Here is a 26,271-nt window from a genome sequence, read left to right on the forward strand (position 1 = left end):
CGCAGGCCTTGTGAAGGGGGGTTGCACATACATTGAACTAAGGATACCCAGAGGATGCTGAGTGGATTCATTATCAGATCAATAATCTGCAAACTGTGAATATGCAGGAAACCAGAGTCTGTTGGCTTTTCAATTCATTGTGAAAATAAGGGTCTTTACGTGGACTCTGAGAGCATTAAGGTCCAGTGAGCCAATAATTCCCATCATATCATAGAAAATGTATCACCCCTATAGGCTGCAGAATGCCTGGGGGATGCTCTTCAGTAATCAACTGTCTTGCATAGTAGATTTTGCATTAACTTTATAGTCTGCCCTGGGACCTAATTGGTAAATAACATACAGTTAGGTGCATTTTACCTATGTTTGAGTAGAGCCGGACTGAATGCACTGGAGAAAATGGTGAGGCTTTACAAAGTGTTTCATGTAGACTTAGGAAAGGGTGAAGTAGAATATAGTCACTCTGGTCATGTAGTATTTTCTGATGTGAATATTTCTAGACTCTTCCTGGAAGAAAGAAAATAGTAAGAGAAGAAGGCATGAAGGAGAGAAAAGGAAAGGAGGAGGGAGGGAAGGGAACAGAAGGGAATGGAAGGGGAAGAACGGAAGGAAAACCTGATGGTATGTGTGTGTACTGGGGGGGGGAGGGGGGGACAGTGCCGGGGGAGTTGAAAGTCCTAGGTTGGATTCAGCATATTTCATTGGGTTACTAACAACAGCTCGAGCAGCAGTCTTCAAACAATAAAGAGAAAAAAATGTTTTTAAAAAGTTAACTCTGCTAAATGTAAATATGAACAGAGTTGGAACTAGAACATGGAGCGATCATAGAGACATAAGAGAATCTCATGTTCTGTGATAGAAATTATTCTAGGTCAATTGGAAATACCTCTAGTATTAACAACAGCTATACCTCTAGAACAACAGCTATAGCTGATGGCATGTCCTCCTACTGTGCCAATAACTGATTAGTGGCCACCATGCCCAGTGCTCCTGATCCAATATTCTGGGCATCTCAGACAAATAAACCTGAGATGCCCAGAATATTTCCTTAACAGTAATATTTGCAGAGCCCCTTATAATTTACAAGGCATTTTACAGCAATTACCACAGTTAATTCCCACAATAACCCTGTGAGTTTAAATATTAGACTTCTTATTTTACAGCCGAGGGAAGTGCTGCCCAGGAAGGTTAAGTCACTTTTCCCAAGGTCACTCAGGAGTCATCCATAAAACCAGAACCAAAAGCCAGATCTTTTGACTATCGATTGTCCTTCTATCTCATCCTCTCTGCTTTTATATTCATTGATCCCTCTGCAAACAGTTACTTTATAAGGTAGAAATGGAACTACTTGGAGTATGTCCTTGACACAACCCCATGGGCACCTGTTCCTACAACCAACACAAAAACTTGGGCTTGAAGTCTAAAATTTCAATAAACTTTTTTAAAAGAACAAAAATGTATGTTGCTTTTTCCCTCAGAAATTAATTCTTTTAGATATTTCTGACTTCTTTAATAATAAAATTTTGTCACCACAGTTAAGCTTAAAGATAACACCACATGAGTTGCTGAGTGTCAGGTCATCAAATGTGATCCTGCTTAGGGACATTCATTTTTGAGAGTCATAGATGAGGGGGGCGGGATTTGAAGGCAATGCAGGTAGACAACTGGTCCTGTGAAGGAAGCAGTAATGAGCACATAACCACCTGTGCTCTCAGAGGAACTGCAATCTATTGACAAATACACCTGCACATGTGGGCAGAGGGGAGAACACAAAGGTGGGGGAATTGAGAAAGCTTGTATCCTGTGCAGGGATCAGAGAGTGAGTTGGTTGATTAAACCAAAGGGCTCATCTTGGAGAGCAGCGCAGAGATCAAAATGCCAGACCGAGAACAGTAGAATGTCACAGATAGAGGGGTGAGAAAGGCATAATGAAAGTGTATTTAGGAAAGGAAGATCTGGTAGGAAAATAGAGAATCAATCTGACAGGAAAAGTTGGGGACCCAAGAGACCTATTACAAATATATGGTGGTATTCTGAAGAGAGAGAGTATGAGCATACCAATAAAAATACCAATAAAAGAAATACCAACAAAAGGCAATTATTATAATTATTATTTATACTTTGATTCCCAATAAGAAACATTTCCAGAACTCTCTCTGAATTGCTTTGAGGTGTTATTTCTTAAAATGGGCTCTAAGAAATACTAGTGCCTCTGCATATTAACAGGTGTTTAAAAAAAAAACCTGAAAAAAAATGTACAGAATTTATGGGGAGAATGAGCTTTAAAATTTTATAGCAGGATTTATGAGACTTTTGTGTGCATAATGTATATCTTACATTCTGAAAAGATGATAGAGAATGCCACATTTCCCAAACACATTTGACTAATTAGGATCCTCCTTTCTTTCCCCAGCAAGCCATCTTCCAATATTTGTGGAAATACCTTGAATCAGAGATTAGTTTTGACTGGAAGTTTAACAAACAACAACAACAACACCTGGATTCTAGTTCACTTGTAGACTAATGATGTGACCTTGGACATCTATGGGCCTTGATTTCATCACTCATCTTGCTATCCTCGTTTGGAGTTTAAGCAGATAAAAGGAGACTGTAGGACAAGAGTTGAAATAGTCATTCCTTGAACAACAGCTATAGCTGATGGCATGTCCTCCTACTGTGCCAATAACTGATTAGTGGCCACCATGCCCAGTGCTCCTGATCCAATTTGTTATAGTCCTGTAATAGCTCAGAAAATTATTTGCTAGAGACAAGGTGAAGCTTTGAGTTTCTCCCTTAACTTAAAAAATTTAGGTATCTCACATGATTTTATAAGTGTGAATGTGCCAGAATGGTGTAGAAAAAGGACCCCCAGGGGGGTCAGACATCTTCCTTCTCATCCCTGCCTGTCTCATCTCCTCAAGTACCCATGGAGGTAACCTCCAACTGTTGGCCCATATCCCATGGCTTTTTAAGCCCAGGGAAGGATGATGCTAGGCTTTTACGCAAAGATCTAGGATCAGCCAAACAGAAACACCCAAGAGAGAATGAATATTTCAGACCCCCATTCTCTCAGCCTGTGCACAGATAAAAACAGCTTTATTGAAAGAAGTAACAGGGCCACCTGGGTGGCTCAGTTGGTAGAGTGTCCAACTCTTCAGTTTCAGCTCAGGTCATGATCTTAATAGTTCATGGGTTCGAGCCCTACATGGGGCTCTGCGCTGACAGTGAGGAGCCTGCTTGGGATTCTCTCTCTTCTTTTCTCTCTGCCCCTCCCCTACTCATGTCTCTTACTCTCTCTCTCTCTCTCAAAATAAATAAATAAACTTAAAAGAAAAAGAAATAACAATCCAAGGGCAGTAACACCTTTGAAGAAAGCAAAGGGAAGCATTATCAAATACCTACTGTGTGTGAGTTAGTGAAGCAGGCATCTTGTAAGTTATCTAAGTGTAGCATGGTAAACCACAGATGGCTTTCCTTTCAGCTAGCCCTTGGTTTGAGTTTTAGCTCTGCCAACTAATACTTGTGTGCCTTTAACCAAATTATTTAAATTCCCTGAGCCTCATATTTCTCATCTGTAGTATGATACCTACTTTATGGAATTATATTGAGTATAAAGTGATAAAATACATGAAAAACAGTGCTCTGCATATAGTAATATTCAATAAATGTTAGCCTGTATTATTGCTATTAACTTATTACCAACTCAATTCCCAACACTCCCCAACACAAAGGAAAGAAACAGGCCTGATATGACAAAAATCTACATAGGAAATTTACTAAATGGAATTTTACTTTTGAGAATATTTTCCTTTTTTCCCTTCTGTCTGGGTTATGATTTCTCCTTTCAGATACTGTTTTTTAGAGCTCAGAAACACCAGAGAAAATCTATTTCCCTTTTTCTCTAGGAGTTTCCACATCTTCCATCTAGTTTCAGAGCAGCGATGTTAACCTTTACCATGCTGCCAAATAGTCCATTTGTAAATAACACAGCCAAAATATTTTCCAAGTGCCCAGAGTACAAGTTGATGAAATGCTTATTGCCTTTCTCCTCCTTTTCAATTCCACAATCTCAACCAGGGGCTCTGTTCTCAGGACATTCTTCTTTAGCCTACAGAAAAGGTAACCAATCTTAGACAAAAAAGGGAAAATTGCACAAAGCCTAAGATGAAGAATAGAATAATTTTCAGGGGCAGGGCATATATTTAATATCCCATATTATTTCAGATGGTGTTTTTGTATCTCTGGGAGAAGCTCTGACACTGAGAAGGCAAGGGCTGGAAATTGTCACTTTGATCCTATATCTCGCTATAATTCTACCTTCTTTCTTTTCTCTTTGTCCGTTTCTTTCTTCTTACATTTTCTCTTCTCCTCCTTAGTCTTCCCTTCCTTCAGCACTCCCTCCTCTGCTTCCTTTTCTTTCTCCTTACAGTCATCATACTCACCATTGTTGACTTTTAACTTTTTTTTTACTTTTTTTTTTTTTTGCCAAACATTGTGCTAAATGCTCATTATGCACTCTTCTTTAATCTTCTTTAATCTGCGTCACAAAAACATAATTTACAGAACAACACACTTTCTGGAGAAGGAAAAAAGATTGAAAGGCTTGTGCCCAAAGGCTACACAGTCTTCAATGACAATAGACCCTAGTGGAGTGGGTTGAATTAAGGTGTTCCAACCACCTCAATGGAAATGGCTTTTCCTACAACATAAAGAGGCAATATTAATGGAATTCATAGTGTCACCTTAATGCTAATGTATTTTGTGGCAAGTAGTGAATGTATTCAATTATGTATGCATGTGGATTTGATATATCCATTTTAAAATAAGCTTACTATTCTTTTAAATGACTCATTTTAATTGGGTCATGTATTAGAATTCATTCTTATGTATAGTTCTATGATAGGGTTCTTCAGTAATTATCTTGGGGTAAAAAGGGGGAAGTGGAATGTGGTATTTAACTTTATATATATATTTGCAATCCAACATAGATCAAGCTTTTGCATATATATTATTTTAATTTTGTATAATGCACATGTCTGTATTGTTTGTGCAAACATACCACAATTATGGTATGGAATTAATTTGCACATTGCAAAAATCTATTGCAAGTCTATGTGATGTGAAGCATGACTGTATTATGGTTTTGAAGACTGTGTTAAAGTTTTGGAGCTAAGCAGACCTAGATTTTAATCCAAGCCCTGCAGTTTTTCAACTCTGTAACCTTGAGCAAGTTTCTTAATCTGTATGAAGTTCATGAAATTTCCTCTTTATGGTAAACATGGAGGTAATAATAGCCAATTTTCACAGCTATTGTCACATTCCAATGAGAAAATATACAGTCCTGGCAGACTGTACATTCAACAGAAACTAGTCCTCTTTCTCCATCCAGATTTCTATTTGTTGTAATAACGTCCCTCCATCCATATCTATACTCATATCAACCCATATCTGTCTATATAAGCTAACATTTTTCTGTGTATATGTGTGTTCATACACACCCATATTCATACCCGCATGTGGAATCCTACTCATAAGAACATATACATGTGCCATCCCAGGTATATCTTCAATTTAAGATCAAACCTAAGGAGGTGTGAAATACCCACATAAACTCACTTTAATCCATACAGCACTCTATATAGAGCCTCGCTTACAAAGGAGTGAAAGCTGATCCCGTCCCTGTGCTCTGCCTTGGTAGCAATACCCATGGGTGCCACAGATGTATCCTAGCGCCATCTAGTGGGGAATCCCACTTTCTGCCCCACAGTGCCTCCTTGTGCTGGCTGCAACCATTGCTCCAACTCACCATTTTGCAGGCTGCCTCCATCATTCTAAAAAAATAACCATCCTAAATGAACTCTGTATTTTGTTTAGACTCTTTCCAGTTAGAAAACTGGATGTTTTCTGGACATGTTTTCCTGGGTGTTTCTGGACATGAGTACATCCCACTGAAATATTTCCACCTCTATCTACAGACAAAGAAAAGGCTTGGAGCACCTCAATCTACTGTGCCAACAGGACATGAATGACCGTGAGTACATGAATCACTTCTAAGGCCATGTCTTTAGGATCTAGAAGGAAAATTCTATATCTTATAATGGAAGCTTCCTGTATTCACTAAATATAGGAATACTTTATATATGTATAGTTCTTTCTTGATTTCAATAAGAACTTTGGCTCACAAAGAGATACCACAGGCAAATTATTTCAAAGAAATGAGATGGTTTTGGTCTTCCTTTGGCTGTGAAGGAAACCAAGTTGGCTATAGAAATTGTTATTGCTACACATAGATTAACCCATGGAATTCAATCCTCATTTCTTTTAGCTAGTGTATTCAGTGCACGAAAATGATTAATAATAGTGAAGAAAAACCAGGCCAGAGCTGTATCTATATAGACAATTAATTTTGCAAGTTCCTTGACCCCTTCAGAATTTTAAAGGTGACTCATAAACATGGTAGTGAATGAGGTGAAGAGTAAATGCACTCATTCAAATCTTCTTGGTAGGTTAATTAAGCCAGAGAAACTAGTAAATCCTATTGAAACAGTCAAATCATTATCAATGTTCTGTTGAATTTATCAGTTAAGTTAATTATCCTTGTTCCAGTTGTCCATATAGCAACAAAGCATATGCAGTCTAGGGGAGAATTTCAACCTGTGGCCCCCACTTGGTCTTCCCTTCCTCCCATCTTGCTCCAGATCTTTGCCCGGGGACCAACGGCATTTGGGTTTGCCTGATCAATCTTTTCACAGCTTCATATCAGTTAGGCCAATGTGGGCACTGAATATGTTACCTACATATTCAATAACAGTGGTAGAGAGCCTTCTCCCTAAGAGTCCCCTACCATCAGGATAAAAGAAAGGGTGTAAATAGAAAAAGAATAAAGAGTGACAGGGAAAGGCAAGATGAGTTTCACTGCTGGAACAGATTTGGCCCATACTTTCTGTTACTAAGTTAATAAGCCAAACCTTGTGGAAGGAGATAGGAATTCAGACAAGAGGTAAGTAGATTGTTTTACTCTCTGTATATGTGAATGAGGATTGTATGAATGTACGCAACCTGACTCATATTGTAAGACCATAACTCATTTAAAGGGTTGAGTTTGTTTTGGCAAAGGTTGAATGCCCAAGTTTGCCTTCCTGCTCCTTTGTTTGAGAGGCAAGTGACACTCATTCGAAGTATCTTGTAAGAAATCAGCATCTCAGTCTCTGGGCTGGGAAGATAGAGAAGGAGGAAATGAAAATGCCATGCTTTCATTATATTCCAAGTTACTTATTTGTAAAGAAGTTCTTCATCAACCAAATCTGTCTGTTTCTCCCATATATTGTCTCTCAGTTCTGCTGCCTTTGTTGTAATGTTACATTTTGTATCTAATATTTCTTGCTACTGTTTAGAAATCATTGTGAGTACATTGGTCTTTATCGATAATTTTATGTAGCACAATCCATCACCATGTTGGATGTTGGGCCAGGGAGAAGGGCATTACTTTGTCTTTCACTTGGAGTTCAGACAGCTCTCTTGTATTGATTTCTTGGCTTGCATGTTCGTTAGATGATGATTTGCACTTTTCCTGTATTGTGTTTATCCAGATTATGTTTCAGATGCATCTACAACATATCATCATTAACAACAAACATTTATTGAACTCTTATGGGCTGTGGATCAGGCTCCAGGCTAGATACTAGGGATAATAAGAGGAATTTAATGCGAACCCTACCCTGGAGGATTTTATCATCTATTGGATCATGTTTGTTTAAGGAAAAAAAAAAAGATACCTAACAGCTTATGCCCACTGAGTGCTGGGGGCAATAAATGCTCTTTGAGTTCAGAGAAGGGAATGGTTGGTGATGGCTGGATGACGGGTCAGGAAAGGCTTTATGAATGAGATGAAATTTGAGTGGTTTCTTAAAGGATAAGAGGGATATTTTTTATGGGATACTGAATACAGGGAGTTTCTGAATACCACTATGCCAGGTTATATATATAAAAAAAAATAGTGCCTGTTTCTTTAAACTACAATTGCCTCTTTAATTATTTATGAGCTTCAGACAGAGAATCAATATTCACCTGCTTTCCACACTGCTTTTTGCAGAGTTCTGTTGTTAATAGCTTTGCACACCTCATCATGCACACCAACAAAAAGCCAGCTAGTCTGTTAACTTTCTCATTAAGACTTCCCTGGCCTGGTTGCCAACTTTTAAGATTGTCTTTGCTCTGTCTAAAATTTGCCCTAGTTTCTCTCCTAGTGAAAGCTCCAATTAGAAGAATGTATATTCAGTGACTTCTTAAAGCAAAGTGAATTTTAAGGTAAGAGAATAAGAAAGAAAAAAATAACTGACTTTCCTGTGAATGTTGCCTCACTGAATCTTCAGGAGAATGCAGGTTTGACCCTGGAGAGGATATTAGTTCCCCAAGGGAAATATCCATTTATGAGAAGTTCCAGGGGTTTTTTCTCTGTAAGAGAGAGAGATGTTCAAATATTTTTGAGGATTGAAAACTTTGCTTATTACTTTTGTGGGACTTTACTGGTCCAGATAGATATTTACCTCAGCTTATTGACAGAAACCTTGGCAGGAGGACTGTCTGTGGCCAGCAGTATTAATATTCCAAGGACTAAACCCTGTGACTTTCTGAATGCCAGTTCTTTTTCCAGAACTCTCTCTGTGATTTTTCTTAAGCTATTTTTTTTAAATCTCTCTGTTTTATAATTTATCTTGACTTTGGTGGAGTGAGAGGCAGGGAAGAAATGAAATCCATATTTTTTTCTTTCTTTTCTTCATATAATACATTTTAGAGGCACCTATTGTGTATATAGCATAAAGCATTGCACAGATCTCTGGGAGACTGCAGTCTACTTGTTGTGTTAAACATGTGAAAAGGGATTAGCATTTACATACTCTAAGTGGGTCAAAAAATAAAAGAATGCATTTCTTTTTTTAAGTTTATTTATGTATTTTGAGAGAGAGTGTGCAAGCAGGGAAGGGGCAGAGAGAAGGAGAGACAAAATCCCAAGCAGGCTCCGTGTTGTCAGAGCAGAGCTGGAACACACAAACCGTGAGATTGTGACCTGAGCCCAGATCAAGAGTTGGACGCTCAACAGACTGAGTCACCCAGGCGCCCCTAAAAGAATATATTTCTTTTCTATACCTGTTTTCCTCAGTTCTACCCATAGTGATAGGAGGGATTTAAAATTTCCAATTAAAGGTGATTCAGTCTTTTTCATTTTAGAATAGTTTCTTAGGTATAATTGGGACTAATTTAGACAAATATTCTGTGAATTTGAACTATATAAATGCTCTGTCAGGAATATTTCTCTTTTCACAAGAAGCACCTCTGTATCCCCTCCCAAGATGGTGAGATGTTTGCAGGGAAAGCTGACACACCCTCTGGGGTGGGGGGTGAGGTGGCCTTTCTTATATACAGTTCTCCCTACCTTCACCAGAGTGAGGTTGGTCTGGTCCCTGAGCACTTTGTGCTGGTAGCTTCCCACATGGAGAATCTCATCTGTTTTTTGTGGGTATTATGCTGTTGCTCACACCATCAAAATATATAATCATCAAATATATACATGTTGGAGAGGTTTTTATCCTTTTCATCTAATCCTTTTTTTTAATCCTTCTCATCAAATCCAGTGTTACAAGGTCTCAGTAACTCTGTGTCTGTTCCTCCCTCCCATGGAAGCACATGGGAACTCAAGCTTTGCTCATGAAATGTGAAATCAGAGCTTTCCCTCTCAGACTTTAAGATTTTCCCTAGCCATCTTGGGTGCAGAGGGGCAGAGCAGCAACCTGGATGTTCTAGAAGGCCTCAGTCTCTAGAGTCTAATGTTTCAGTGAACTAACTTCCCACCTTTGGTCAAGACCCAAGAAAGTCCAGGCCTTTGATTCTCAGAGAACCTGACAATACTCTTATCCTGTGGTATCTACACAAAATTATCTTCTTTCTTGCCTGCAATGCTTTCTTCTCGTCTTATCTGTAGAAAACTCCCTGTTGTCTCTATTCTCTGCAATGTGAGGGTAAAATTCTACCATGGAGTTTGCTGGGTTTGGCTTCTAATCTGCAAAGGGAAACTTTGGGAATTTAGAAAATCCTTCTCTCTAGACCATATCTTGCTTTTAAAACCTTCTCGCACTATGGACAAAAAGCACCCATTTTCCTCTTTTTCCTTTCATTCCTATTTTAACTATTTTAATCATCCCCAAATCAATGGATATCTTAACCAAATAGGGAAAACACATGAAAATGCATAAAAATATATATTAACCATGTTGCAGTGTCTACCTAAAACCATTGAGAGAAAAGGGCAAGGCTCTGAATGGTTACAGGAAGAGTGTGATTACAGGATTTAAAAAGGTAAACCTCAGTGGCTTAGAACATTGACCAATGGCTTCTCAGAGGCAGTGGAGCTGGATCTGAATGTTGGCGCTAGGAGAATTAGGGTAGGTGTGAAGAACAGGAAATGGGTCCTCGATCAAACTTGGTGCCTGGAGTTCTGTATTTATAACTCATACATATGTATCAGCACAGAGTATCTTGACTCCAGGTTACTCATGGGTGAGTCTTACGGTGTGATTATAAATTATTTGAGAACAAGGTTAAAAACTTCTTGTGTTTCTATCTATGATATTACTTAGGCCTCTGCTTCTATACATTAGGGTCTCATATATATTCAAAATTTAACATATTAAGAACTTAGGACTTTTTATTTTTTTAATCTTAAAAAAAATTTAATGTTTATTTTTGAGAGAGAGAGACACAGAGGGCAAGTGGGGGAGGGGCAGAGAGAGAGAGGGAGACACAGAATCTGAAGCAGGCTCCAGGCTCTGAGCTGTCAGCACAGAGCCTGACTCAGAGCTCAAAGCCACGAACTGTGAGATGATGACATGAGCCAAAGTTGGACACTTAAATGACTGAGCCACCCAGGCACCCCGGGAACTGAGGACTTTAAATATTTTTGTCCTTAGTTCTCTCCTTCAAAATTGCTATGTTACTTTACCCACTCTATTAAAGAAAAATGTATTTTGAAAAATCTGAGTAGAGATTTACTTTAAATATTCTTTTTCTTTTAAGTTTATTTATTTATTTTGAGAGAGGGAGAGAGACAATCCCAAGCAGGCTCTGCACTGTCAGTGCAGAACCCAATGCAGGGCTTGAACCCATGAACCGTGAGATCATGATTTGAGCCGAAACCAAGAGTCAGACACTTTAACCATCTGAGCCACCCAGGTGCCCCTAAATATTCTTCAAATACCAATTGCTCAGGTTCTCCTTTCTCTTCTTTATTTATTTTTGGGACAGAGAGAGACAGAGCATGAACGGGGGAGGGGCAGAGAGAGAGGGAGACACAGAATCGGAAACAGGCTCCAGGCTCTGAGCCATCAGCCCAGAGCCCCACGCGGGGCTCGAACTCACGGACCGCGAGATCGTGACCTGGCTGAAGTCGGACGCTTAACCGACTGCGCCACCCAGGCGCCCCTCTCCTTTCTCTTCTTGATATCCCACCCTTCTTTATTGTGGGATTACCATATGCTGATCACCTCAAACTGTTATTTTTTTATTGTAAAATATACATAACATGAAATTTACCATTTTAGCCATCTTTAAGTGCATAGTTAAGTGGTTTTAAGTGCATTCACATTGTTGTGCAGTCATCACCGCCATCCATCTCCAGAATTGTTTCTTCTTCCCAAATTGCAACTCTATACTTATTAGACAATAACTTCCCATTTCCTCCCTCCCTGCAACCCCTAGCAACCACCATTCCTATTTTATATGTCTATGAATTTGCTTCTTCTAGGAATATCATATAAGTAGAATCATATAACATTTGTCTTTTTGTGTCTGGCTTATTTCATTTTGCATAATGTGTTCCAGGTTCATCCGTGTTGTAGCATATGTCAGAATTTCCTTCTGTTTTCAGCCTGAATACTATTCCACTGGGTGGGTAGACCACATTTTGTGTATCCATCATCTCAAATTTGTGGTGAAGGTAAAATGTTCATTACTTTCCAATGATTATTTTTGGTGACTTGATTTTCTCTCTATTATGAAATATTTGATTATTTGATTAAAGGGTTTAAATACAGCCCTTTTAAAAAAGAATATGCCATATGGTACTACCCAAATCAGCACTTCCTCTAAGGCAATTAGTAGCAGTTTTAAAGTCAAGTAGAGTAGTAGCTAGAATTTTTAAAAGAAAATAAAAATGTTTTTGTGTTAGGCCTTTAAGATTTCTTCCTTCTCTAAGTCACTTGAAATGATTAGAGACATCATACCATTACTCCCTAGACCACTAATCCTAAAAGATTTTTTGCACAAAGTGGGTATGGGAGGTCAAATAAATTTGAGTGTTGCTTCCAATGGCATCCCTTGTGGGTCCTCATGGTATGCAAGTATTTTAAAATCTGAGGAGTCTTGCTGCTTTAAAAAAACAAAAACCAAAAAACAAAAAAACAAAAAAAAAACACAAAACTTAAGTTATTCTATCTAGCATTTTACAAGCACATCTGAATTCAGAATCATTTTTTAGTTGTTATTTTTGTAATACTTAAAAATACTCTGGATTAAAATAAGGTAAAATCTTTGAGAAGATAAGACTGAGAACATCTGAGAAAGCAGAAAAGTAGATTCTTTTAGAGCGTTAAGTAGACTGGATTGTGACCCACAGACAACTGAATTCTTCTCTATTTTCCCATAATTAGGACAAAGACACTTATAGTCAGAGAATTTATTTGTTGTTTATTTTTAAAAACTTTACCTCAACACAAGAATTTATCTTGTGTCCACATATTGAAAGATAGATACGGTAAATAATTTTAATATTTTTTGTCTGCATTTTTGTAGAAGACATAGCAGTGCTGTTTAAATGAATAAGTGTGTAAAATTTTATTTAAATAAAAGGCTGTTTAAGTCAAGTTTTTTCTGTAGTCTTTCAGTAAGTGAAACAAGAAACAAGTAAAGGCAATTATTTGTTAGAAGCATGTTCACCACAAAGAACTGATTTTTAGCCATAGTTTTCACAAGTGGTACAATATAGTGAGGAAAAGAGGAGGTGAAAGGTGGAAGGAGATTATCAAAGCCATGAATGAAATATTAAGAGAGCTACGTGAGACTTGTGGGGGAGAGATGCATTTGGAAGAGCAAAGGGAACTTAAAAAAATAAGTTTTCTGTTTTCACACCTCTGAAAACCTCAAATACCAGTTACTGAAGACTTTTTTATGGCTTAATACATTTCTCATTGTTTGTTTTTAACCTGTTTGCTGAATTTTTCTGAGTAAACACTTTAGTTTACTTTTAAACAAGCAAGGGGTTTACTGATGTATGGGGAGGCAGGAAAATATGTTCAGAAACTTTATTTTAGGAGAAAGAGCACCCCTGCAATGGAATGGAGTGAGCAGGCAGCAGTACATGAGGATTATAGCAGGCAAAACAACCAAAAAACACAATCGAGAATAAATAGACCGCAAAGCTTTTGAAGATTTAAGAAGTAGTCCCCAAGGCTGACGCTTGTAGAAGGTTAGGACATTGAATCTAAGTTCAATGATAGATGTTCTATAGCAGCCTAAACTACTGTGTGGTCAGGCTTCTCTGTTTTCTGATAACTAGTAGGCATGCAGTAGATACTTGGTGAACGAATGGTGGTCCAACCTAGAATTCAGATATTATTAGATGAAATAAAAGAGCAATTTTGAACTTGACCAGGTAAAGTCATTCTTATTAGAGCTAGGAAAAAACCCTTCCTGGGAGTAAGCAAATAGCTGGTTTGGAAGTTGGAAAAATGCCCTAGGAAGAGTTTTCACCCACTTGTGTTTAAACCAAGCCACCTGATCTTAGTTGAGTGGCCACCTTCACTGGAGGTACTAGGGGTTAGGGATTCATCATATGAATTTGGGAGGAGGTACAATTCAGCTTTCTAATACGTTTGTTTTATCAAACCATCTAACTGGCAGGATGAGAGCTGCACTGGGAAAATAAAGAATCAAACATGGCCAAGATTCTCTTCTTCTAAGTGTTGTCTTTGCTCTTCTCTCTCAGTAGGCTTCATCATTTCAGAATGACTTCTCCAGTAAGAGGGAACCATGGCTTCCAGACCCTCCGACCTCTCATCTTTAGTGCATTATTAGAGAGGAAAATAAGTGCCCTCCTATCAGTTTAAGCTTGAAGCATTCTGGAGGAAGCCTCTAATTGGCTTATCTTACATCATGGAGTCTTCTGTGAACCAATCAATGTGGCCACAGCAGTGAGATACTTTGGTCCAGGTTCAATGGGTGCCTGCTGCCTGGCCAGTCACTGCTACCAGGGTGGCAGGGTCTTATCAAGATGGCAGCCCTCATCTGGAGCATATTTCAGGAATGAACAAGATGGGGAGGAGGAATTCTCCCAAAGAACTAGGGCAGCACTTGGTGGGAATACCCCAGTCTTGGGAGGGTTGGTGAAGACTTCACATAGGACTTAAAAATAAGTCCTAAGTGGGGAGAAGGCTAGCCAAGTGGAGTGAGTCATGGAAAAGATGTGCAAAGACTGGTGGGGGAGCTTTGTGGGGACTGTAGGTATTTCAACAGGGTAGAGGAGAATGTAGAAGTTGAGGCTAGAGAGTCCATGTTTTCAAAATAGCAAAGTTTGGAAGGCCCACAGTGGACCCAAAGTGAACATATATTTTTGACTGTGTTTCTGATTAAACAACAAAACTCAGAACTTCCATTAAGATAAAGGTATAAAAGGGAAAGGGGAGAGGGTGGGAAGCATAATTTGGTTTGGGTTCTCTCTTATAAACCTTAACACTTCCCGTAGCCCAAGTAGAAAAACAGTAGCCTGGGCTCTGACATTAACTGTGAATCTGATCTAGGAACATCCCCTCTTTGGTTCTCAGTTTATTTATTTCAAATGAAAGCATTTGTCTTATGAACTTTCAAGACCTGCCAGGCCAGTTAGTTGCTACTTATCTTTCTGTCCAACAAGTATGTAGCTTGAAAACTTGTTATCAGCCCCATCTGGCCTCTGTAGTGACCTTGGTTTTGGAATGCAAAGATCTTTATTTGGCATGGGTCCTGTCCATGAAGAACTGCAGACTAATCATCAAGGCTTAAATGTGAACAATGGAATATTAGTGCAAGGTCACCATACTGAAACTGACATGTGAGAGATACAGACAGTTCTGATTTAAGGGCTCAGGGAAAGGAGAGGGACATTTGGACTGCAGCGGTAAGATAAGCTTTGTGGCACAATGAGATTTCAACTGAGATGTAAGGATAGTTGTGATTAACATAGACAAAGGCAAGGAGTGAGGGCATGGATGTGGGGGTTGGGCATGAGCTAAGGGTGGTGTGAACAAGAAAGAGGAAGTGGGAAAGTGTTTTCCCAGATAGAGACACTTAGGCCTGCAGAAGTCCAACTGCCCTTCTGAATATCACTGCACACCATCTCTTTTAAATATTCCAAACCATTTTTATCCTATTGTTTGACACTTCTTATGTCACCTGCTGGGGATCAGTCTCCCTAGGAGTTGGTCCTATTCATGGGAAGCCACCATTTATGGGGCTTAAACAGTGCATATGTATGTCCCAGCACTCATCAATGACACTCCGCTGCTGTCACTGAAAAGCCTTTACTTCCCTCTCAGTGCCACTCAGAGCCTCAGCCAACTCACCAAAGCTAATACCGTATGAGAAGCATATAGGGTTGCCATTTCTACCAACACACCAATTGCCAATAATCATGGCCAACATGACTGTGCTCCAAGTAGTGCCAAGTCTTTAATAGTTAATATTTCATTTAATCCTCCTAGTAGCCCTAGGAAGTGGGTTCTATATTATTTTCTCCATTTCCAAATGAGGATAATAATTCTTAGAGATGTTTAGTGGCCTGCCTAAGATCAGAGGTGGTCACTGATGGAGCTGGGACTTAGACCCTGGCCTCTGACTGTAAGGCGCTCACCATCCCTGTGCATGTGAGGTCACAAAGGATAGAAGTTCAGGATGGGAAACAGTCTTGCTACAGGTGGTAGGAGTCGCTTGCCATTACACATTAATCAATGTGGGATCCCTTCTCTGCTCTGCTTGATGGATTATTTGCTTGGTGGCTATGCTGGAACATAGCCTGGATCCTGGAAGCTTTGGAGGTAGGGTTGGGCTGAAAAGAAAATACAGAATTTTGCTAGATAAAATAGGAAGAAGGTATTCCAAGTGTGGAGTTTCCATGGAACAAGTATGGATGTGGACATTGTGGTGGGAAGATGAGGCAAGACTGTGGTTGGAGGGAGACAGGAGGCACTGAGGAGGAGCATGGGTTTGGAGCCAGGTAGAGCTGGGCCCCCAACCAGCCTTACCAAGTCCATGGACAAGTCACAATTCCTTTCTCCTCATCTGTAAAGTGGTACTATGAGAATGATTATGGTGAAAAAAATTTTTAAAACATATTGAATTCTACAACAGTGCCAAAAAAAAAAAAAGCTTTCAATAAACGGTAGCTGTAGTTTTTAAATTGCTTTTGTGATTGAGGAGTGAAAGCATGTCTGACTCCGCAGGGAGAGTGATCATTCCTACCTGGAAACTTTCACTTACCATCACATTGATCCCCCCTCTCTCTTCATCAATTCACCTGTGCAGGTATTTCATTGAAGGACACTTAACCCCTAACTGTGGAAACAAATAAAAGACATTCCTTTGATAGATGCTTTACTTTATATACATATGTAGGTGTCTTGTCTCTCATCTAGACTATAAGAAAACAAAAAGTCTTTTATCACTTGCCTGCATGCCTGAAACACTTGGGGAAAACCAAACACAATAAAAAGTCCCTGGTCTTTGCTAATTGATGGTCAGGGAGGAAACTTAATCTCGGATAAGGCTCTAATTTCCAGAAGTTTTCAGTGTGTGTGTGTGTGTGTGTGTGTGTGTGTGTGTGTGTGTGTGTGTATGTGTATGAGGGAAAGAGAGAGAGAGAGAGAGATCAACCAGCCCCTGATTAGACTTTCATGACCTGTCTTCACTAGAAGTTCTTCCATGGGAGGCAGCCATTCTCTTTCCCACTGTCCAGTAGGGACATAGATGCCTTCTCGAAGTTTCCATAAGGGCTCTGAAACTAAGCTGGCCCTGAGGTCGAGACAGGAGGTCATCCACTGTGGTCAGAGCCTGAGGCTGAGCTTTGGAGACTGGCAGACCCCCAAGACTTTGGGCTCTTCTGTGTTGGAGTCGAGCTCCATGGGGCAACTCTGGGGAAACAGGGCCTTTGTGAAATGCTCCTTTGATGAGAAGCATAATATAAATACAAATTGCTATTATGTCAGCTTCTGAGGAGCCACTTCAATCCATTTGGTCACCTTTGATTTTATTCTCCAATTGCTTTCCTTCTTCAAAAAATTTAATAAGAGCAAGTTTTCATCTGGCCTCAAGGGAGTAATTTATTTATTTAAAGTAATAATAAAGTTTCAGCATAATCCCCAGTTCCCAAGGGGGAAAGGGACTCTTTGAATGATTTATTTTTCCCATCCTTGAAGTGCCAGGGAGACCAAGTGGCTGCCGTGGTGGTGTCTCGGAGTCCACTGCCATGGCAACAGCCAGAGCATCTGGGGCCACTCGGAAGCAGGGGAATGGAAAATGGAGTCATAACTCTCTTCCTTCCCTCTTTCTGCTCTAAGTTCCTCCTTCAAGGAAACTGAAGGGTAAGTAGAATGAGGCCCCAAATAAGTTTTAGGAGCCAAACAGAAACTGTGAGAGCTTATCACATCTAGGTCCAACTTAGGCCCCAAGTGGAGGTCCACGAGGGCAAGTCTGGGCAAATGGGTGGAGTACCTACTCTGGATTCTCTCTTCTCAGTGCAGAGTCAAATATGGGGCACTGTGAAGGGGAGGAGTGAGCCAGCTGCAGGACACAGGAAGAGTTTAGAAATCTCAGTCTTCAATGGGTGCTGAGGGATGATAGTAGCACTTCTGCTAGGAAAACCAGGGTTATTTGACACTTATCTGACAGTCCTTGTTTTAATATTTTATGTGCATTATCTCATTCAGCATTTATATGAAGCACACACCACTGTGATTCCCATATTATAGACAAGTAAATGAAGCTTCTGGCAATTAGGAAACTGGGTCGAGGTTATTTGGCTAGTCAGTGATAGATCCAGGATTTAAAATTAAGGTTGGTTCCAAAATCCAAATTTGTAACCATTGTATACATAGCCTCTCAGGTTGGATTGCTTAGGGGAGGCTAATGAGGGTGGTTACATCAGTTAAAAATACTTTTGATTGCAAGTAATAAAAAACCTGATTTACAGCAACTTAAATAAATGGGGGAGTCGATTTTTTTCTCTTAGTAAGACTCAGGAGGTGGGCAGCTGCTGGTACACAGTCAACAGCTCAATTGGAGGGAGATTGTTCACTTGCCCTTGCCCTCAGGTGCCATCACTTTCTTGTCACAAGAAGGCCATGCACCTCTAGACTTCACATCTGTATTCAAGGCAGAAAGATGGAAAGGAGAAAGGTTGGTGCCAGCCTATCTGTTTCCTTCCAGCAGGTAAGAAAAATGCTTTTCAGGACAACTTGTCTCCAACAAAAGCAACTTCTAATGTCTCATTGACGATAAAGGGGTCACAAGGCCTCCCCTAGCTGGAAGGAAGTCTGAGGAAAGCACAAATTTGCCTTTCCAATCTCCATATTGGAAGGGCAAGAATGGCTTTTTGCAGCTGTGACCTGTGCACTGGATGGTCAGAGAGAAAGGGAAGATGCCAGAGAGGAAGGGTGCAGGCATGAAGATGGGAGGCTGGTCTATCTGGATCTGGTTTGTGCCGAGAACAATGGGAGCATAATGGAAAGCCATCCGAGGCTCAGACTACAGTGAAATGTAAGTGCCAGTCCTGAAAGCCAGACTTCATCTTCATGGGTATGCACTATTGTTTCCATGCTTCTGTCAGCCACATTCTCTTGCTCCTACTTTAACAAGATGCATGTGTTAATTACTTCAATTTGCTAAATTTCAGAAAACTTGCCCCAAGGCTTGGGGCCAGGCCAGATTCCACAGTAGGAAAAAGAGGTTCTAGGTTCATATGTGAATAGATCCTTTGTGCTCCATTTAAAGTAGATTGTATCACTTTAAGTAGATAATGGAAAAATTCTTCTATGAAGAATGTCTCATCTTCTCATTGGGAATGTCCCTTCTATAAGACAAGAGAAAATCTGTCATTGATTAGAGGAATTATAATAAAAGACACTGACAATAGGGGTTGTGTTGGGTGACAGGATATGGAGTGATTTATTATTATTATTACAACATTTTCTTTAAAGTTGAATTGTATTTTAGTAAAAAGAGAAGGAAAAATATTTAGGGTCATTGAAAAAGAATCTATTGTCAAGTTACCATGACAGCAGTTCTAGTAGGGACGATTGTCAATAAATGTAATTGTCAGAAACTTCTCTAGAGGTGGAGCTATTACCAACACCTCTGAGGATGAATTCTGGGAGACTTGTCTTGGCTATACCTTCATGTGGGACACTCTCCCTCCCCTTCCTGCCACCATGTGAGGCCTACTGTGGTTTTTGGTTCTTTCAGCCTCTCTAGGACTATTTTGGATGCTCAGTGACTCAGAGGTCATGTCCAAGTGACTGCCATAACCTCAGGACACAGCCTTTTAGTGTTCCTCATGGAAGGGAGGTTTTTTGTGTGTTTAAAAATTTTTTTTTAATGTTTTTATTTATTTTTGAGAGAGAGAGAGAGAGAAAGAGCGAGCGCAAGTGGGGTTGGGGAGCAAAGAGAGAGGGGGGAGACCACAGAGGCCGAAGCAGGCTTCAGGCTTGGAGCCACCAACATAGAGCCGGAGGTGGGGCTCGAACTCACAAGTCATGAGATCATGACCTGAGCTGAAGTTGGACGCCTAACCGACTAAGCCACCCAGGTGCCCCTGGAAGGGAGTTTTTTCATGAGGGTCTCTGATTTTGGCCCCCAAATCCTCTCAGTGAGGGGTGGGGTGGGAGTGAAGAGACACTCTTCTCAAAAGTCCAGAGTGTCCCTCACAGAACCCCCTCTTCCCTAGCATCAGGCTGCCTTTGACTCTCATCATACTCTGATGTAAAATGCCACCCTTCACCTTTTTCTATAAGAAAGACAGTGGCATTCACCACTCAGTGAGTTCAGGGCCTTGACAGATTCTTTGGAAGGCTGCAGAGAGACACCCCAGTGCATACAGACTAGTTCAGGCTGTCTTCCGTGGATGCTGCATTTCTCAGACCCCACCCCTTCGATATCCAGCACTCCTGTCATGTGATGGTCCATGGTCATGCAGCCCCTGAGCCTGTGGCCCAGTCTACCTCTCCAGTGGTTCCTAAAGTTGAAAGCAGGCCTGGTGGGCCAGCTGGCCTTTCCCAGCTCTCACATCCCCTCACCACCATCACCACATCTCCCAGGGCAGAAATCACGGAAACTGCTGAAATCTGGTGTCTGGATACTCTCCAATTTTTAGCAAGACTGTTTGGTTTGGCATACACATGTTTCCTGAACGTCTGCTCTGTGCATTATTGGCCTACAGTCTTTCCAGAAAGCAGACAAGGCATGTATCTCCAATAAAAGAAGTTCAGGAATGCATTACTTGACCTGACTGTTCATTCATTTATCAGTTTCTTCTCTAGAAACCCCTATGCTGAGTTGGCCCTAAAATAGGTGCTGGAGATACACACAGATAGAACCCAGTTCCTGCCTTCTGGAGGATTAGAAATCAGGAGTTAATAACTAAGGAGTTTAATGTTGAAGAAAAAATTCAGAATTTTAGGGGCGAATAATCAGTATAGATCTCCTGAGACTCAAGCCAGTGATTTTTCCCATAGACAAGACTTCTTAACAAATAAATGCCTTTTCTCACTGCTTTCCAATTCTTGCTTTCTTGGTAGATCAGGTAAAAAGCTGAATGGGTTCTACCATCTCATTCCATGTAGAAAACTTCTATAGCTCCCATCTACCTACAAATTAGAACCCAGTGCCTACCATGGTCAGAGCTTTGTGATTTATTTTGAACCTGTTATTCCAACTTGTCTCTCCTAGTACACCCTCTGGCACTGTACGTGATGCCAACTCATTCTTCACCTTCCCCCAACCGTAGTGGTGTCCCCATGCCATTCTTCACATAACTCCTCCACATGGTGGTCTGACTAGTCTCTTCACTCAAAACCCTACTTACCAGTTCAAGGTCCAGCAAAATCTCCCATAATCTAGAAAGTTGCTGCTGGGTTCCCAGGTGAGATCTTTCAACCCTATGGAGTGAACATGGTTTCAAATTCTAGATCTGCATGTATTTGCTATATAAACGTGGGCAAGTTAGTTAATACCCCTGTGCCTCAGTTACCACATCTATAAAATGGTATCAATAATAAAACATATCTCAAGCACTACACAAATGCTCTTCAGTGTTATTTAAGCATTATTATTATAACCATTATCATTATTATCGATGTTACTGACTTATCTCACTTTTGCAGAATTTATCCCAGATGTCCTTAGATTGTCATGATTTCTCCCTTTGTTTCTACTTTGTTATTTCATGAGGTCTGTGTTAATTTTCTATTGCTTTCATAAAAAGTTACTACAAACTTAGTGGCTTAAACAACACAGATTTATTACCTTATAATTTTTCAGGTCGGAGGTCCAAAAAAGGTCAAAATTAGGGTGTTGGCACAGTTGTGTTTCATACTTGAAGCTCTGAATCTATTTTCTTGCTTTTTCTAGCTTCTAAAGGCCACCTTCATTCCATGGCTTGTGGACTCCTTTTCCCAGCCTCAGAGATAGCATGATGGTATCTCTCCAACCATTTTTCTGTAGACATACCTCCCTCTCTGACCACCATCAGGAAAGGGACTCCAGCTATGTAATTAGATTGTACCCACCCTGATAGGCTAATCCAGGAAAGTCTTCTCATCTCATGGCCTTTAACTTTATCATATTTACAAAGTCCTTTTGCTAGGTAAGGTGGCATATCCACAGGATGTGGGGATAAAGACGTAGATATCTTTGGGGGGCATTCTTTTGCCTGTTGCAAGATACTTGAAGAGAGATCTCCTTTCCCTCAACTACTCCTTATGGGGCCTGGCATATGAAAGACTTTTAAGAAATGTTGAACTAAATCCAATCCTCACAGAGAGCCAGGGAAGGAGGACTCAAAGAGAATTTTGAAGAATCTGTTGTTTTCCAGAAAATATATTCCTAATGTCATTTGTGCAAATTATTGGAATAAATTGTTATGTGTTAATACCTCCGGCAGGAAAAAATTTTTTTTGAGCCCAGGTTGCAGTTATATTAAATATTTAACAAAAACAAAGTAAGTGTATTGGCCAAAGCCCAGGGTGTTTTACAGTTATTCTACACAGACTCATAGATGTCATAGAGTAGAATGGCATTGCTATCCAAGCATCACAAAGTAAGGAACCAATAAATGTACAGAGAGTCTAAATAATCTGGCCAAGGTTGCAGTATAATGCAGAGGCACAACTGAAATAATAAAATCTTGGTATTCTTATGATGATGGTAGGCCTTTCTCAGCTCATGACCCTAAAAATCCTTTCTTATCTCAAGCCAGTATACTCTGACCTTTGTTTTCTCATTACTCAAATTATGTCCAAGTCATTGTCTTCACAACATCTTTGGCATTTTCTCCTAATATGGCTATAATTTAGATGAAATAGCAAATGATATGACCAATAACAGTGCAGGAGAGTGGGGAGCCAGTTTGAAGAGTGGTGCACACCTCAGTTATGTCATGCTGTGGGGTGTACATGGGGAATTAGGTCCTTCATTCACTAAGTAGTTATCGAACATCTAAGTGTTGTGAGTTGCCCAGTGAATATCCAGGGTGCAGCTACTGCCCATGTGGAGTTTTATAGTGTGGTAGTGAAGACAATCCTTCAAATAATTGAGTACATGTCTCAAGAGTGTTACCAAAGAAGAAACATAAACTTCTCTGGGAAGAAGCAACAGGTGAAGCTGGAAACCTCTAACATAACACCTTGAGAACCAGGCTGAAGGATTTAAACTAGGAGCCCAATGTAATAATAAAAAACACAAAATGCTGAGAGCTTAGACCAGGACTGAACCTGCAGGTACAGAAAGGGAAGGATCAATGAGGTCATCATAATAACACATCTCAACCCATGTTCTAATTCTTTGGCATTTCAGTGACCATTTAGAGATGTGGAAGAAACAACCAACTTGGATTCCAGCTTTGGAGACCCATTTGGCAAACCCAGATACACCAAGCTAACACTGTAGACAATATCTTTGGGACCCAATCAGGAGACTATATTTAAATATATTCTAGGCTGTCACTTTTAAAAATATGTTCCATTTAATTGGTTTAGTAACCAAGGTCTTTAAAGAACAGTCAGCTAGCTCCAGGCTGGATGTCATGGAAGATACCGTTAAGCAGCCGTATACCCACTTGTGAGGCACAGCCATGAAACCACAAAAGGATAAGATAATTTAAAAAATTATCAAGTGCCAAGCTATGTGGAAGAGGCTACCAGTGCTGTGTGGGTTTAGGAGGGGGTCTATGAAAGGAGAGGTTGCAGGTTGACTTCCTACACAATTTTCCTCCAACTTAAATGGCTACGTGAGATTTTTAATACTCAAAATGCTTTATTTTTGGCTAGACATTTTCTTCTTGCATCTGTCTTTGAAACTACAAGAAGGGCGCCTAGGTGGCTCAGTCAGTTAAGCATCTGATTCTTGATTTGGGCCCAGTCCTGATCTCATGAAGCCCCACATCAGGCTCTACACTGACAGCGTGGAGCCTGCTTGGGATTTCTCTCTCTCCCTCTCTCTGCACCCCTCCACCCCGACTCACACTCTCTCTAAAAATAAAAAAAATAAACATTTTTAATTTAAAAAATCCACAAGAAATGTTGGGTCCCCTTAGTTTCATTCTACTTTCCAACAACTTTCTCACATAGAGAGTGGTCCAACAGCAGAATCTGCATATGGGAGGGGCAGGAAGTTCCTGTATGTCAAGAGGCTCAAACAGAACCTGAGTGACCATCTTTCTGCCATGTTGTAGAAGGGATTCCTGTGTGTTTCAGGAGATTCCACAAGTTGGCCTCTTATGATCAGCTTTCTCCTAATCTAATCTCACCTGCCTGGCAAAAGCATGTTACTGGGATGCTGTCTTGTTCACGGCAAACTACCCCCTCCCCAAACCAACCTGTTGATGTACAGATTATGTGGTTCTTTGCTCCTGATGAGTGGGTGTCTTTTTCTCTTGGTATGGATGAAAGTGCAGCATTGGAATAAACCAAACACAAACCTCCCCTGTTTCATGGTTTTGCTTTAGGATCTGTGGTCATGAAAAAGATTTATGAAGAAAGGACAATCTATGTGACTCAAGAGAAGCAAAGTTAAGCTGTGATGGGGCCATATGTTTGTTATGACTCTAAGTTTGGCTTACTGGCCTGATTTTTGTTAAGTGTGTCTTAGCCTTATTGCCTCCTGAGGTTGTCTTTACATTTTTGGGAAAGTGCTCTTCACTCTCCACCCACACACTGCCCCACCTAAAAGCATTTCCCAAAAGCTACAGTGCCTTTATGCAGTAAAGTGGAATTGTTTCTTTTCTGTAAAACACTGGCTTTTTCTGCTTTTTTGGAGTAAGGGGTGAATTTAAAGCTACCTATCAGAAAAGTGAGAAATTAGCTCATTAGGAGAATGCAGGCTTAATATTAGATAAAGAAAGTCTATCTGACATATTCATTGTCTAGACTGCTTATGGCCTTCCAGGCATTATCAGAGGTAATTTCTTCACATTATACCTCTGGCCAGAGTCAATTATTCTCTCTGTTTGAAAAATTAGGAAAAATTAAGTGCTGATTACTTAGATAAATTCCTTCATCTGCTCAACAGTGCTAGATTACTCAAGAAACTCAGTGTAATTGTACATACAGTCCTGGGCTGAGGATCTGGGCCTTGGGCACCAAACACCATTGACCTAAAATATCTACAAAGGGCTCATGGTGAACTCACTAGGTAAGGCAGCATCTCCTACTCTGTAAAGTATGAACAGATGTTGGAAGATTACCATTTGTGTCTTAGAGTATTCAAACACTCTACTTCAGTGGATTCATGTATTGGTCATCTTATAAGTCTTTGTTCACACAAGACATTCTATGACTAAAAAAAAAGAAAAGAAAACCACTGACTTTAGTCTGTCTACCTCACTGACATTTAGGAAAGTGAATTCCAGAGTGTTTAAGTGACTTCAGAAATATACAAAATTTTGGAGGAAAAAGATAAGGGAGCAGCAATTATTTAAGTGGGAGATGGATATTGTATATTAGTTATACTGTCTTTGTAACTACTTTCATTCATCTTTCCATTCTTTTGGCTTCCTCTCTGTGTTTGCATCACAAATCAAGCATGCTCTGTCCCTGAGCTCCCTCAGAGAACCAATTTTTATTATCTACTGCCTTTTGGGAGGACCTACCTGCCTAGAAGTCAACCCAGAGTTTCTAGAACCAAACTCTGTTTCCAATGGAATGCATCATTTTTATAGAAATTCCTTGTATTTATCATTTAGCTCTTCTTTTTTTTTTTTACTTTTCAAAATGCATGTTTTCATCCAATGCCTTATTTGATCTTTACAACCTCCCAGTTAGATAGATGAAGAAGATGTTAGTAAAGCACATTATACATTGAGCAAAATAACTGGAAAGGTAGAACTTATTTTTTTTAATGAGAGAATTTATCTGCTATTTCACTGTATAGGTGGGTACAGAAGGTAACTTTGGAACCCTTTAAATTTGCCTCTTTTCTGAACAGAAAGGTGGTCCCTCCCAATTAGGCAAATCTAAAATGTGAAGGGGATAAATCTTTGCACCCTTTTGTTACTCTGTAGTATGTTTAGCTGGAGAAGAGATGAGTAAGTTTACACAGGTGCCAAGGGATCCCCTGGGAGGCTCAGATTTTAAACATCCCCTTTAGACCATGTATATTAGCTTGGAGTGGGTCAAATGTTATCTCTTAGTAAGAAAGACTTTACCTATCTGGAAGTATTGCTCTGGTCTTCACCCCAGGCCCTGGAAGTCTTGGGGGAGAGCCCAGAAATAGTGCTGCTGGGCATGGGTGTGTAACCACTGACAGCCTAGTAGTAGGGGGTCACAAATGAGGAGACCCTCCTCCCACAACCTATCACAGGATCTGGACTCCTGAGGGCATCATCTCATCCATAGAAAGAACACAGGGGACTCTGTGGGGTGGGAATGTTTTTAACAGCAGTACCTGTGGTAATAATAGAAACAAAGGCAGCTCAACTGGGGACCT

The 26,271-nt window shown here is 40.1% G+C and overlaps 1 protein-coding gene across 1 annotated transcript in view; it reads left to right on the forward strand.

Annotated features, from left to right (window-relative positions):
- SLC14A2 (solute carrier family 14 member 2) overlaps positions 1-26,271 on the forward strand; it is a 505,451-nt gene that overhangs the window by 60,596 nt on the left and 418,584 nt on the right. The window contains exon 2 of the mRNA XM_045459753.1: positions 5,973-6,028. The gene's annotated coding sequence lies outside the window, so the exon portion shown is untranslated. The remainder of the gene's footprint in view (positions 1-5,972; positions 6,029-26,271) is intronic.

This window comes from Leopardus geoffroyi, chromosome D3 (genome assembly GCF_018350155.1).
Source record: "Leopardus geoffroyi isolate Oge1 chromosome D3, O.geoffroyi_Oge1_pat1.0, whole genome shotgun sequence".
Lineage (NCBI taxonomy): Eukaryota > Metazoa > Chordata > Mammalia > Carnivora > Felidae > Leopardus > Leopardus geoffroyi.